The sequence below is a fragment of the Rhinolophus hipposideros genome, assembly GCF_964194185.1.
Source record: "Rhinolophus hipposideros genome assembly, chromosome: X".
Lineage (NCBI taxonomy): Eukaryota > Metazoa > Chordata > Mammalia > Chiroptera > Rhinolophidae > Rhinolophus > Rhinolophus hipposideros.
The window spans coordinates 110,244,293-110,259,967 of NC_138046.1; the positions used below are offsets into that span (position 1 = coordinate 110,244,293).

General features: G+C 39.2%; 1 protein-coding gene across 5 annotated transcripts in view; it reads right to left on the reverse strand.

Moving 5' to 3' along the window:
- Positions 1 to 10,518, reverse strand: part of ZFX (zinc finger protein X-linked) — a 44,424-nt gene extending 33,906 nt beyond the window's left edge. The window contains exon 1 of one of the 5 annotated variants that reach the window (XM_081043807.1): positions 10,416 to 10,518. The gene's annotated coding sequence lies outside the window, so the exon portion shown is untranslated. Of the gene's footprint in view, positions 1 to 9,524; positions 9,662 to 9,896; positions 10,388 to 10,415 lie in introns of those variants that run through there. The other 4 variants (XM_081043804.1, XM_081043803.1, XM_081043806.1 and 1 more) reach the window with 4 other exon arrangements.
- Between the last annotated feature and the right edge of the window lie 5,157 nt (positions 10,519 to 15,675).

Here is a 15,675-nt window from a genome sequence, read left to right on the forward strand (position 1 = left end):
AGACCTTGACAAAGTAGGTTATTCTAGAATTCAAGAATGGAGCCAAATAATAGCCAAATTAACAGGTCAAAAAAGTAAAATCCTGATTTTTCTCAATAGCTGCCGAAAAATTGAAAATTCAACATCTATTTTTAATTTAAACTAATAGGTCAAATTGGAATAGAAACATATTTCTCAATAGTTAAAACCATACAATAAGAAACACTAATACATGCTACAAAATGGATGACCCTTGAAAACAAAGTCAAAGAAGCCAGACCAAAAAGACCACAAATTATAAGATTCCATTTACACGAAATGTCAAGAACAGGCAAGTCCATACAGGCAGAAAGTAGATTAGTGGTGGGGGAGGAGGGGGCCGGTGAGCAAGGGCAGGAATATGATGATAAGGATGATTGCTACTGGGTACAGGATTTCTTTTGGGAGTGATAAAACGTTCTAAAATTAGTGGTGATAGTTGCACAATGCTGAATCTACTAAAAACCACTGAATTGTACATTTTTAAAGGGTGAATTTTGTAACAATAAAGCTGTTAAAAAATACACAAGTATATGCAAATCTTAAGCTACTTTATGTTACATGTGTTCTTGGATAGGAGAATGATATGATACATGTCTACAAAAAGACATGTATTAAAATTAAGGTAAAACACTAAAAGTATGCCTCCTAAAGTCAAAATTAAGGCAAGCATGCCCATTAACAACACTATTGTTATTTAAGACTGTATGGAAACTGACAATCAACACAATTAGGTAAGATAATGAAATGCAAGATAAATTATTTGAAAAAGTTAATAGTTATATATGATCTAAGAAATCCAAGAGAATCAACTGAAAAATTACTATCAGTATGAATTCATAACGTGCGCTGGTACAAAATTAATATACTTGAAGACAAATGATTTCTTATAGAACAAAGAATGGAAAACGCCATTGATAAGAATAATTGAAAACTCTAAGTGAGATAAAAAGACACATATATAGAGAAATCAATCTTGCTTTTGAATATGTTAGATCTGTAGTATCAATTCTTTCTTAATTAATCTCCACATTCAATCAAAATCCCAATACACTTTTGTTGTAAATCAATTGACCTTATATATGTAGGTCTGCTTTCAGACTCTATTGTGTTCCATTGATCAATCTGGCTTTGCATTCATTGTTTTAATCACTATAACTTTATAATAAGCTTTGATATATGGTAGTATAAGTCTTACAACTTTTTTCCCAAGATTGTGTTTGCTATTCCTGGCCTCTGCATTTCCACATAAATTTGAGAACTGGTCTATCCAAAAAAAAAAAAAAGAAAAGGGGAGGAGAGGGGAGTGGAGGGGAGGGGAGGGGAGAAAAAAAAGTCCTGTTGGGGTTTTGACTGAGATTGCACTGAATCTCAGTATAACAAAACTGACATCTTTGTTTAATATTGATACTTCCAATCCATGAACATTATGTCTCTCCCCATTAATCTAGTTCTTTCATTTCTCTTAGTAATGCTTTTAACTAAAGGTCTTAGTATGCTTTGTTGAATTTATTCCAAGGTACTAGGTGTTCTTTGACCTCATAAATTACACTGGCTTTTAAATTTGATTTTTAAATTGTTTTTTGTTAGTATAAAGAAACACTTGATTTTTGCATATCAATGTTCCCCAACTATAATACAATAAATTAGAAATACATGTCACAGCGATAACAGAAAAAAACTCCCATAAACTTGAAAACAAAGTTCCAAATAATTCAATAGGCAATAGGAAAATTATGAAAATCACAACATATTTATAACTAAATAAAAATCAATTCATGTTAAAAAATCACAGCATCTAATTATAGCTCAGAGGAATATTTATAGTTTTAAAGGCACATATGGTAAGAGCAGAGATTAAATACTAATAAGCTACATCTCTAACCCTAAATTTTTTAAATGTTAGAATGCAAATAAAGTAGAAGGAAAGAAATATTACCAGAAAGGGTCAATAAGAACTATTTGAAAAGTCTTAATAATTAATATAATTATATTACGGGCAGTACTGATCAGAAAACAAAAGGAACAAATTAATGAAATTAGATTATTTTAAAGTCATTAATGAAACATATGCCTTATACCAGTATATTTGAAAATTTATAGTTTTCTAGATTATTCATTTTGTATAAGTAACAAGAAAAAAATTCAAGAAAAGCCAAAAAGACTTACCACCATGAAGAACCTTACTAAATGGAAAACCAACTGACAGAGACAACAGGCAGCTTCACAGATGAATTCTATCTAACTTTTAAGAAACAGATTATCTCTACCAAATACAACTTGTTTCAAAAAGAAGGAATACTCCCCAATTCATCTTATAAAGCCTTGTTTGTTATCAAAACAATACAAAGCCTACATGAAAAAGGAAAATTACATGGCAATAACAAAGGGATACAAATATCCAGGGAATCCAAAGACAACTTAAAACAAAATCTATGAATGCCATTCATTACACCAATAGATGCAGCAAAAGCATTAGAAAAATCAACTGCTGTTCATGATGAAAACTCTAAAATGATAAGCAAAAGGGAACATAAACTAATAAATAATATCTACCGCCCCACAAAAAAACCCACTCCAATGTTATACGTAACAGTAAAATGTAAGCTCTCCTACAACGTTCGTAGACAAGGATGTTATCAATGCTTTTATTCAACACTGTGCTAGAGACACTAGTCAATGCAGTGAAAAAGAAAGAAAAGAAAAGAAAAAAGGAAAAGAAAACAGGAGGCAAAAAAAAGGAATGGAAAAGAATAAAACTTCATTATTCACACAACTACTTAGAAAATACTGAATTATAAACTATTATTTCTCCTACATTTCACTGTATCTAAAGATACCACCAACTGCAAGATGCGTCCTTATTTTATATACAACTAAGGAAAAAACACTACCAATTAAACTGATGCTATACTTTATTATCCAGAATTTTCATTGTAGACTTATCAACTATTTTAGACTTATTCAGACATTTTTTTTTTATATCACATCTTGTCCATATAGAGAAAGAAAAATAGAAGCAAAAGAAATTGGTAGGGTTCTCCTAAAACTTCATCATATTCAGGGGCCTACTAAGGATTGCTTTTCTACTCAAAGCTATTCAATCTTTCCTAACAATATTGTTCTCTGCCAACAAGTGCGTTGGTGATGCAGCCTTTTTTTTTTTTTTAATGCTCGATTATTATCTATGGGATTTTCTTTCCAGTCAAACACCCACTTTCCCATTTCTTCTGCCTTCAGCTGTACTGTTTGGCATGAAATAACAACACAACAATGCACATACTCATTTAAGTGATGACAAAATGAAGAGTCTTGAGTAAGTTTGTGCATATGCTGGCAATGATAACTACATCATGCCTGCTGCCTAGACAACGCTGATTACAGGACACCATCAAGTCAAGATCTATTTTGATTTCAGAGATGTTAAGATGTAAGGGGGGAATGCATCTCAGGATCTACGGACTATGGTAAGAGTTCAGGAAGGTGACATGTTATTAGGTTGGTGCAAAAGTAATCCGCGGTTTTTGCAATTATTTTTAACCCTTTAAACCGTGATTACTTTTGCACCAACCTAATAAAATCCGTGTACCTTAAGTCCACAGTGTTCCCTATACATCAGTGATAACGAAAGAGAAATAATAACTAAAGGAAAATCCTATTCACAACAATTAGTTACCTAGCAAAAAAATCTAACACAAGTTGTGCAAGAGCTTTATGAAAAGCAGTAGAGCATGCCCAGATTCAAATCCCAGTTCCACTACTTAGCATATATCTATATGTATCTATTTATCCTATAAATTTGATGCAAATACAATAAAAATCCAAGTAGTTCATAGAACTTGACAAACTGACCCAAAAATAAACAAAGGGAGGAAAACAGTTTTAAAAATCCTGAAGAAAAATAACATTAAGATTTAATTACAAAGCTATCACTATTAAATCACAGTGGTCTAGGTACAGTCAGACCAACGAAACCAGAAGAGAGAGACTAGAAACAGATATGTGTCTGTGAGAAGATGACAAACCTCAGGAGTTGCATTATAAATCAGTGGGGAGAAAGGCTGAACTACTCAGCAAATTCATATTAAAAAGATAAAATTAGATCCCCACATCACACAATAGAGAAAAATAGTTCCAGATGAATTAATGACCTAAATATGAAAAAGCACAGTATTGTTATGACCTTGGGGTAAGTAAAGAATTTCTTGCAGACATAAGAAAACATAAGCCATAAATGAAAAAAAACGAAAAAAACAAAAAACTGAGAAAACTGACTACCTTCACATCAAGTCCCACACACACACAAAAATCCATAACCAAAGTTGAAAGATAAGCCACAGACTAGGAAATGGTATTTTCAGTGTGTATAATTACAAATCATTAGTATTCAAAATATAAAAAGAATATCCATAAGCCAATGAAAAAAAGGCAACAACCCGATAGAAAAATGGGCCAAGGACAGGCACAAGGAAGTCACAGAAAACTCAAATAGTTAATAAATACGTGGGAAAAAAAGCTCAACCTCACTAGTAATCTAAGAAATGCAAAATGAAATCAACAATTAGATATCATTTATACGCAATAGACTGGAAAAAATTGCAAAGTCTAATCTTTTGGCAGTGGTCTGGAGAAACAGGCTCATACACAGCGAGTGGGAGTGTCAAATGGAACATAAAACTGCAAACAACATAATGGCCCCTTCATAATAAATACACAATATATTTATTTATACACTGAAATACAAGTAAAATGAATGAACTAGATCAATGGTTTCCAAACTTCTTGGTCTCAGGACTCCTTTACAGTCTTAAAACTTGAGGACCCCCAAAGAGTTTTTTTTATGTGGGTTCAATCTATAGATATTTACATTAGAAATTAAATCTGAGACACTTAAAAAATATTTATAAATTCATAAAAATCACTGCATGTAAAAATAACACTTATTTTAACTATTTAAAAAAAAACAGTGAAAAAGAGTCGCACTGTTTTACATTTTTGCAAACCTCTTTAAAAACAAGCTTACTAGAGGCCAGCTGGATTCCCACAACTGCTTCTGTGTTCAATCTGTTATGACATCATGTGTCATATAGCCTCTGTACCGAACCCGTGCACTGGCCAGAAGAATGCAGCTGGAAGAATTGGAGAGATCCCTGGGAATTCCTAGAGCAACATTTTGAGAGCCGTTGAACTAGATTTACATATGACATAGATAAATCTCAAAAACATACTGAGTGAGAAAATATATACAATGACAAACACAGGATACCATTTATGTAAAGTTAATACACATAAAGGAATACATACTTGTTTTCCGTACATACATATTGGGGCAGTGGTTACTTCTGGTAAAGAAAGGACAGGAATGGGATGAGGGGCACTCTTTAACTGGATCTGTGAGATTTTCTTTCTTTAAATAAACGAAAAATATCATGAAGCAAATATAGAATACAATACTAAGATCTGTTAAATCTGAGTGATACTTTTCTGACATGTTTGTAATTTGATACTTGTAATTCTGAAATATTTCATAATGTGAAATTGTACACGTATTTTTTTTTTAATCCTAATAGCTATACTTCCAGGCCACATCGTTGCCATAAAGTGGACCTCCCTTTGAGTAAACTATAGTTTAAGATACCTGGATTTTATAAAACGTTGTTTGGAGAAATAATTTGACAGGAATAAAAATACACTGGCCTATTAACCCCAAAGTTAAGCAGTGGGGCTGGTGTGCCTTAATATGTGTATAGTCCTTGGTCAAAGGACACACGGACTAGATGCTTGAAAACAAACTACATAAAATTATCTGCACTCAGTAATTGAGATCATTGTCTTGAGATAATGACCATGTGCCAGGTACTGCTTAGGGACAAGGATAAATGAGAAAACTGACTCTACATTCAAATTTTAGAAAAGATGACAAAATATAAACACACAGTTAAAATATAATAGGTTAAATGCTAAATTAAAGATGTCCACATTGCTAGTATATGAGACAGAAAAGAATGAGTCTGGGAAAATGAAGGTGCCATTAACAGAAAGCCAGAAGCAGTTGTTTTAGGGGCTCTGGGTTAAAAAAAAGGTTTTTTTTCAATAAACAGTATCTACTGTGTACCAGATAAATTTGGTTTCAACCATGTTGAGACACCTGGGTGGAGATGGTCAGTGGGCAAGTGGGCAACTGAAAAGGCTAGGTGCAAAACTAAAAGAGAGGGTAGGCATGGTATGAAACACTGAAACCAGGGAGAAGATTTGAGAAAAAAGGACAGAGGATTGACCTTGAGGGAAATCCTATGATAGAAGACAGAGAAGACAGAGTTTCTGAAACACAGCGTGTTTTATGACACACCGGGTGACATGCTGTGGAACAGTTACCCTCTTTAGGAGTAAATGGGATGAAAAGAAATAAAAGTACTGGTGAAAGGAAAGAGAAGACAGGTGAGGTTTTCATAAGATGAGCAAACCTAAGAATGTTTGTAAGAGGAGGGAAAGGCACCGGCAGTTGGCGAGCAATGATGCAAGCGACAGAATCACCGACAGAGCTCCGTCCTTTTGCACAAGCAGAGCAGCTGGGCCTGAAGGGGGCCGATTCTTCCTGCAGCATAAAAAAACAGGAGGGAGGAAAAGCCTAGGTAGAGGCAGAGGAAGAGCGCGAAGGAGAAGGCAGAAAACTCAAAAGCTGAGATCAGATGATCATGTATCCTTCTGACTTAAGCCAAAGATTAGGTAATCTCTGCTGAGGCTGAGGGGTTTCAAGGGTGGGCTGAGGAATTTAAGAGTAAAAAAACCTGGAATCACCAGTGTGCACAAAGATAATGCAAATAAGGTCATCGGTGACAATACAAGTCCAGATGGGATTAGAGAGGAAGCATGTACGAAAAACAATGTGGAAAAAAATTCTTTAATGCATTGTAAACATGTTTTTTAAAAAGGAAACTAGAATCTCTGAAACAGCCACATAACTTAAAAACTAACACCTCATTTACCCAACATGGTAGGGTAATAAGGTGTTCTACTAGTTTTCCAGATCATCAAGGCCTACCCTTCCAGGCAAAAAGCATTTTATAGGAAACTGTTTGGGATAGAAATCCTTCCAAACTATGCACTTTCCCGTCTTAGTTATATAACTTGAGTCTAACTGTTTTTACCTTGAATATCCACTCTCGCCATACTAGAACATGTACTGCTGCTGTACTGTGCGTGCAGCAACACAATTCTCTCTCTTAGAGCCCTTCTATGTCTCTCCCAGCTGTCAAGATAGAAAGCAACTGGTTCTTCTAAGTGTATGTTTACTCTTACCACCTCCACAACCCAGCCTGCCTTGGCAACTTGCTTCCAGTGGGCCTCCTACAATGCACTGTTTCTCAAACTTCTCTAAACCACAGCCCTTTATGCTAACCATGAGAATCTCCAGTTCCTTCCCATCCTCTCAGTGTCACTGCTCTGACTGTGGCAGTCTAGAACGGCAAAACTGAAACAAGTTTCTAATGAATACTTATGCTACCTATAGCTTTATATCATAAAATTCTAGGACACACATTCCCCACACGTGGATAATCAAACATGAATCAAAACACGAGAAGGCTTGGCTCAGCAAACAGCATGAGTTACCCTCTCAAACAAAAAGTTGGTTACTCTCATCAGGAGGAAGAACAGGGATTGCAAAAGGCCATCTGAAGACCGCTGCCATTTTAGTAATGAGCTCTCTAACCTACTTTTGAAAACTGACTTCTTAAAAAATTACCATGGGAACACTTACAGGTTCATTCCTCATTTTAGTCAAGTAATCCACAGCACCAGTCCTGTGTTTTTCACCACAGTAAGTGAAAAGTTAGAAATCCCTCCCTATTTGTTTACTAGAGAAATTATAGTAACCCTGAGCGAAAGGTTATTTGGAGAAGTTAGGATAGAAAAAAAGGAGCAGGCTGTATAGTAGATGGATTATTCAGAAAGTAGCAAAATTGGCTTAACTTCTGAACATTTTTGGTAATCATTCCGGTAGTGAAAACATTGATCAACTTGCTACTCTCCTTATTTCTCAGCTTTGGAACTTCTGCTAGTCTAATGGAACTGCTACATGAATATAAAGCCCACTCAGGTGTGTCATCGCCCTGCTACTTGATGGCTACCCTGGCCTCCTCTTCGGGTATAAAGCCTTTCCACCTGACAAGCAAACTCTTCCACCCTACCTTTACTGGCCAGAATTCCCACCATTCCCCTACCTACACCATCTACCCCAGCCAAAGTGTAAATACTTGTTTTCTGAAGAAACTTCATCCTTGAAATGCCCTTTCCCCACCCCAGCTCTGCCTAAAGAAGTCCTACCCATCCTTCAGTCACCTCAAAATGTCACCTGCTTCACAAACACCTTTCCTGGTGCTCCAAAAGGAAACCCTGCCTTCCTACGAAACCTCAGTAATTGCCTGTGCCTTTCCCGCAGCACTTTCACCTCGTCTCAGCTACCTCGGAACAACGAACTTCTTGCAGCCGCTCTCTGCATTACAAGAACCGTTTTAACCTTTCTTAGCAAACAGCACAATACATTGCTAACACAGAGCTCCAAATTTACAGGACTTTCTCAAATCAAATAGAGAATTGTAAATACTATGATAGGTACAGGAACAAAACAACCACTGCATCACATTATGTTGTTCTTCAGTAAGAAAATTAACTTTCTGGCCTTTTCTTACTCCTTAAAAACAGTTAAGTACTTTCAACAAATCACTAATAGCGTAAATGCACCTTTTCAAGAAAGTTGTTTCCAAATAAATGAGTTCCAAAGACTCCACTAAATGTTATTCCTCCGTTTTCATACAGTGCAATTTGCAGTTTTTCTTCTACTGAATGAAAGTGGTGAGAACTTATTTCCTATCAAATTTTATTTTTTTATTCAGATACTCGAGAAGGCAATGATTATTGGAAAACATCGAGGGCACCCTAATGGCCACGTATGCCTTTGCTTGAGTAATAATAAATTGTCTTGGGGTTCCCATTTGCCGTGGTGACCCCAGATGTCTGGGCTGCATCCGCCCCAAGAGCTCTCGGGTGGTTAACAAGCGCAGGGGAAAGGCGCGGGGCCGGAGGCGCTAAGGGACGAGAGGGCCCCCGCGGCGGGGCGGCGGTGATGGCCGCCTGCCGCAGCTCAGTTAAAATGCAGCGGAAGCAGCAGCCAGTCACGGGGCTGGGGGAGGCAGGGCAGGAAGGTGGCGCTGCCGCCGAGCGCCTGGAGCCCATCATGGCGGCGAGGGCAATGGCCGCCATGGGGAGCGAGCACGCCCCCTCCGCGCGCACACGCTGCCGTGCCGGGCCTCCGGGACCCGTCACCGGAGCCGCCGCCGCCGCCCGCTCTCCCACCCCCCCTCACGGGCTGTAGCGGAATTTTCTCTTCCGACACCGCCTTCAAGATGGCGTCTGCCCCTCCCGACAACCCCCTCAATCGTCCCCTGCAGCAGGCGCCGAGCCGCCGCCATCTTGTCCCCCATCCCTCCCCCCTCGCCGATATTTACATAGCGAAAATCGGCCCGGCCGGCCTGCGGCCTTCACCTCACGCCTGCAGCCTTCGCCTCCTTGCCAGGCCTCGCCCCCACGCGGTGCCCAAGCGGGTCGCGGCGCCGAACCCGGGCCCCTAAGCCGCCTCCCGGGCCACCGGGCGACCCTCCCCCAACCCCCGCCCGTTTACGGAGCGCGCCTCCGCCGCCGCTCGGGGCAGCCGGGCTCCTCCCCGGGCCTAACTGCGGCCTCCTCGGGGCCTGCTCGGCGCCGCGCGCCACGCCGCCCGGCCTAGCGCGGAAGGGCGCCTTGCGGGCCGCCGACCAGGCCGGGACCAGGCCGCTGCGGGCACGCTAGGCCCCACGGGCACGGCGGCGCCCGGAACTCACCGGACGGGCGTGCGGGCGGGCGGCGACGGTGGCGGGTGCTGCAGGCCGGCCTTTCTCTGGAGCACTGGGCCGGGCTCCGGCTGGTGGGGCGGGCGGAGGGAGGGAGGAGGGGCCGAGCTCGGAGCTGACAAAAAGCGGCCCAGCTCCCCGGCACGGGCCCGCCGTCAGCACGTCACGTCACCGCCCGGGAGAGAGACCCAGGAAAATGCGGAAGGGTAGAGAGGCCCCCTCCTCCGCCCGGTGGGTCCCACTGGAGTCCCGGGTTGACGCCGCTTACGCCTCGCGACCGGGGAGCCCAGTGGCCTCTGCGGCGGGGTCTCCGGCGGCCGGAGTCTCCGTGACAGCGCCCCCCCCTTCTTTCCACCTCCTCCGCGCTCCCGCCCGCCGTCGCCGCCGCTACACACGCGCCGCTGCCGCCGCCTCGGCCATAAAGCCCGCGCGGGGCCCGGCCTGGCCCGGCCGCCCCCCACCATGTCCTGTGGGCCGCGGCCGCCCCCAAGGCCCTCCCCGGAGACCTACCGACTCTCCGCGCCCGTCCTGGCCGAGGCGCCTGCTCGAGTTGTTTGCAGGCCCTCAGACCCCCGCCCGCAGTAAATGTGTTTTCTTCATCCCGGTGGCTGGAGAAGAAGATAAATTTAGCAACCCCCGCCGTCCCCTGCTTTCGCTTAAAAAAAAAAAAAAATCTTTGAAATAAAATGAAAATAGGCTTGCCAGTCTAAATGGGTATGTGGGCAAGAGGAGGGGGAGAAGGGTGATCCTAAAGCAACTACAGAAACATTTTTTTTTTTTTTAATAAGCATTCAGCTAGAGAGCCTAACTGATTTTATGTTGCGGGGGGGGGGGGGGGGGGGGTTGGGGGGGGCAGAGGGGAGTGAGGAAAAGGGTTACATTTTGAAACTGGTTTCGCACATTGCAATGAACAGGAATTTTTAATGTGTATTTTCTACATAAAAGAGTTTGGGAACCTATGAAAAGGAAGCCTTGTGGAATTGTTTCATAGATAATCAATTTTTCACATTCTCGAATAAATATGGAGAGAGGTAGCAGAATTGGGTAGTTTTACAAACTACTTAAACAAGCCTCTTAAAGTTTAAGACTTAGGAGAGAAGGGACAATATGTATTTGATTAAACAAAGCACTTATCAACTCCAAAAATGTGTATTTTGCGTTTTTATTAGTTTAAATTTTTATGTTCTTTCCATACTGAACTTGGGACCCAAACTGTTTAAAAGTTACTAGTTAAATGTTAAAAATAGTGTGGTCTTTAATCAGGAAATCTGATATGCTTTACTTTTTTAGTTCACTAAATGTTAGATAAAGACATTTTAACAGTACAGAACACAAAAGTTATAAAGCAAATAGCATACTGGTGTGAAATCTCTTTAAATACAGAAGCCATATATTTTACTTTCCTGCCATAACTTTTTAAAACTCCCAGAATGCAAGTTGTTCTTTCTTCAGACATCTTACAAACCAAAGGCACAGTAAGAAGAAATCTTACAGAATGTACTGGATAATAATTTTCCTCTCAAGGCTTCAGCTTTGATTTTTTTCAAGCAATTAAATTTCCTTTCAAAAAATGATAAATGACAAAATGTCTTCATCATTTATGATGACAGAAAACCCCATCAGGCTGTGATAGAGACCATATTCACAGAAAGGTAAATAAAACATTTTTCTCAAGAAGGAAAAAAATGACAAATATAATAGCTTGTATACTCACACTAACATAATTTCAAAAAATTGATAAGCAGCGTTTAAGTAGTTTTACTTTCCAAGGGCCTCCGTTTAATTCTATGGTATGTAAAGAATGGGGTTTCATCATCCATGCAACTATAAACAGCATGAACAAAAACCTAATGTCCACATTCTTGTTAGCTCTTCCATAATTATGATAAAATACTTCAAAGTCCACCAGTATAAAGCAAGAATAGTGTCAAGGAGCATAAATGAAAAAGAGGGTTCCTCAATTTAAAAGACCTGAAGTATAATAGTTTAGGTTTTGATACTTTTAAAGAGTCCTTTGCCTGTGCTTCCTTCAATAGCTCACTTGGTAGAGTGGAGGACTGAAAAGAGTCCCTTGCCATTACTTTTCATACATAGACACTGTTAACTTTGATGAGAAACAAGGAAAGGATGCCCTAGTTCTACTAATTATGTTAGACAAACCTTTATGGAAGTCCAACAAAGATTATAGATGATTGTACAGATGTGATTAACTACACTTTTTTTTCGAGTTTTCAAATAAGGGAAAGTAACTTCAATTTATGGAAGGCTATAAAGAACGGTGTATGATAAAAATCATTTAACTAGAAGTACCCATAATATAAAATACTCATGATAAAAGTGAAGGCGCAAAGGAAGTGAACAGCAGAGATCAGAAATCATTCAATGTTAGAATAAAACGCAAAATACAGTTTATGAAAATATTCACAGTAGGATCTTAAGGACCTAAGATCACTGAAAGCATTTGGTAATCAAGTAGTGGGTAATTAACCTGACGTCTTGCAATTAAAGGACCTACTACAGCCCATCTTGCACTGATACTTTTGTTCATTGTTTTAGTATTAGGGACGTATAGAATTCTGGGCACAGGGAATACAAATATGTGGCGCTTGCCCTTGGGGAACTCCAAATAAGGAGATTGCCTACGGCAGAATAAAAACATTCTTAAGTGCGGTTCATTTTCTCAAATAAACACAATAAAGGGAAATTTAATTTAGGGAGACTGAGAACATTTCCAAGGCATATGCTGTGAATACAAAATAGGTGGTTTTCAAAGCAGTCAAAGGGATTTTGGTTATGTGCTAAAATTTATTTGTTCCTTCAGAGCTGTTAATGTATATCAGATAGTTAAAAGCATCTACTCAAGGTTTTGACAGTGTTTTAATAACTTAACTAAAGATCCCTGACATGTTTATAGGTCCTTGAGCCAGAAATAATACAAGGCCTTTCAATCATTTTTCCAGAGAAAGATTAGTCAGAAAAGCTATTTTTAAAAAAAGAAAACGCTGTTGATTTCCACTCCACATCACTAATGGAAATCCAAATAAGAGAAAATAAATTATTGGCTTATCAGAAAATATAGACCTTCTTGAATAAAGTTGTGATAATTGATATTTTATATCCCAAAGCTTAAAAAATATTTACTTTCCCCTAGAAAGGGCCTGATTTTATTGAACTAGGCACACCCTATAAAAAATAACCATTTATCTGATACTTAAGTTATATGTACTTAACTTGAGCAAGTTGCATCATGTTGGAATTCAGCTGGCTATAATTAATGCCAAGTAAGAATTTTTAATCTAAGTGTTTAAGCCACATACCCCGCCCCCAAGGGAAATATTTTTAAATAAACAATGACTGACAATTAGGTGATTTTCAAATAGTATTTTTCACTCAGTCATTAGTTGAATAAGACATTGTTTAATTCCTGAAAATCACCAATTTGGCTAAATTCTACCTTACAGATTATAAATCACAGGACATAGCAAACAAACCAGCTCCACTAAAGAGGTGAAAATCATTATGTGAGACCTAGAAACAATGACCAGTAATAATGAGCACCCTGGGTGCCCAGATTGGGATCTCTGTGTACAATTTTCCACTAGAGGAAACAGGGTTCTGGGAGAAATTACTGGGCTAGAGCAGAAAACTACAAGATGAACCAGGAATATCTCCTCATAACAGAAAGCATCAAAGCTTACTAGGGGTGTGTCAAAAGGTCTTAGGGGCCCGTTAAAAGAGGTTCCAGTTGGCTAAAGTTGAACATCAAAAGAATAATTGCTATGGGGCGCCCGATGGCTCAGTTGGTTAGAGCTCGAACTCTCAATAAGGTTGCCGGTTCAATTCCTACATGGGATGGTGGGCTGCGCCCCCTGCAACTAAAGATTGAAAACGGCGACTGGACTTGGAGCTGAGCTGCACCCTCCACAATTAGGTTGGCTGCGCCCTCCACAACTAGATTGAAGGCCAACGACTTGGAGCTGATGGGCCCTGGAGAAACACACTGTTCCCCAATATTCCCCAACAAATTTTTTTTTACAAAGAAGAGTAATTGCTATGGATTGAAATGTTGGTGAGTTTATAATGGGATTTTAAAAAATGATCAACTAGTGGTGATGGCCGCACAACTTTGTGAGTATACTAGAAACTAGTGAATTATACACTGTGGATTTTATGGCATGTGAATTATATCTTGATTTTTAAAAAGGATAACCTTTGGAGAATGCTAGAGAACCAACTCATTATTTTGAAAAGTAGTTAAGGGAAAGATCATGCACGTATCCTGTATGAACTCTTTCTCAGGCTAAACAAATAGTTTATGGAGGGAGTTTTCTTTTAATAGTTTTTCAAGCAATACATGAAGAAGTCTTGAAAGAATTATAATATCACCATTTTGCAACCCCTAATTAATCAATGGATCTAGGCAATGATCATCAATGGCTGCTAAGCAGAGTGACAACTGGACAGACATATGCCTCAAGGCAGAAGTACACAATGCCACTAGCAGAAAAAAATCAAACCTGAACATGATCAACCCTCTTGCTCTGTCAATTTACAGGAAATACAGGGAACAACGAAGCATATCAATGAAACCACAGGAATGCAATCAACAAAATCCAGATGGTGGGAAACTCTATGGGACCTGCTTTCTCCAACAAATAAATTATAGGAAAAAAATTGAAGGGGAGACCAATAAATGAGAAAAGACTTAAAAGACATATCAATCAATTGCAGTATATGAACTTTATTTCAATCTTTATTCAAACAAGTGTAAAAAAATGATGAGACAATCAAAACAATGTGAACACTGGATTGTTATCAACACTGACGAGATATATGCTGATGTAAACAAATTGTTAATTTGGTTTAGGTGTAATGATGGTGTGATTATATCTTTAAAAGAGTCCTTATCTTTTATGTTTTAGACATACATTATCAAACTATAGATAAAATGATATACTATCAGGGATGATCTTCAAAATAACATGGGAGGGGGGTGGCCGGTTAGCTCAGTTGGTTAGTGTGGTGCTAAAAACACCAAGGTTGATGGTTTGATCCCCACATGGGTCACTGTGAGCTGCACCCGCCTTAAAAAAAAAAGTATGGGCGGGTGAGGGCAGAATAGGGGTTGAGGGTGCATTGAGGGGAAGATACAAACGAAACAAGATTGGCCACGAGCAGACAATTGTTAAAGCTAAATGATGGGCACACAAGGGGTTCATGTATTATTCTCTTTGTGTGTATGTTTGAAATTTTCCATAGCAAGTTTAAAAAACAAACAACAATAAGCATACATAGACAAAAATACCTTCAAATTTCAAAGAATCTTTGGAGTGGGTCAGGATTACAGATATGAGTTACTTCCTTTCTCACTTAGCTGTGGACTGTATAACACCACTTATTTTCAAAACAATTAGCATAATTAAGCAATGAAATCAATAAAACTAGACCACTTATGGTGAAAAAACGGTAATAGTTTTCAAACTTGCAAGGGAACAAAACCTTGCTAAAGATGCAGATTCCTGCGCCTCGATTCCTAGAAATTCTGATTTTTTACTAGGTCTGGGGCAGTGCCAAGGAATCTGCAATTTAAGCAGAAGCTCGAGTGATACATAGACAAGTGGGCAAACACCACTGATACTATAAGAAATATTAGTACATCCTGGTAAATGCCTCTTTGCCCATGTTTATAAGAGTTTCTCTAGGAGGATAAAGAAGTAAAATTGCTGGATATGGCACATTTTCAATATTCCTCTCCAAAATGACTATACTA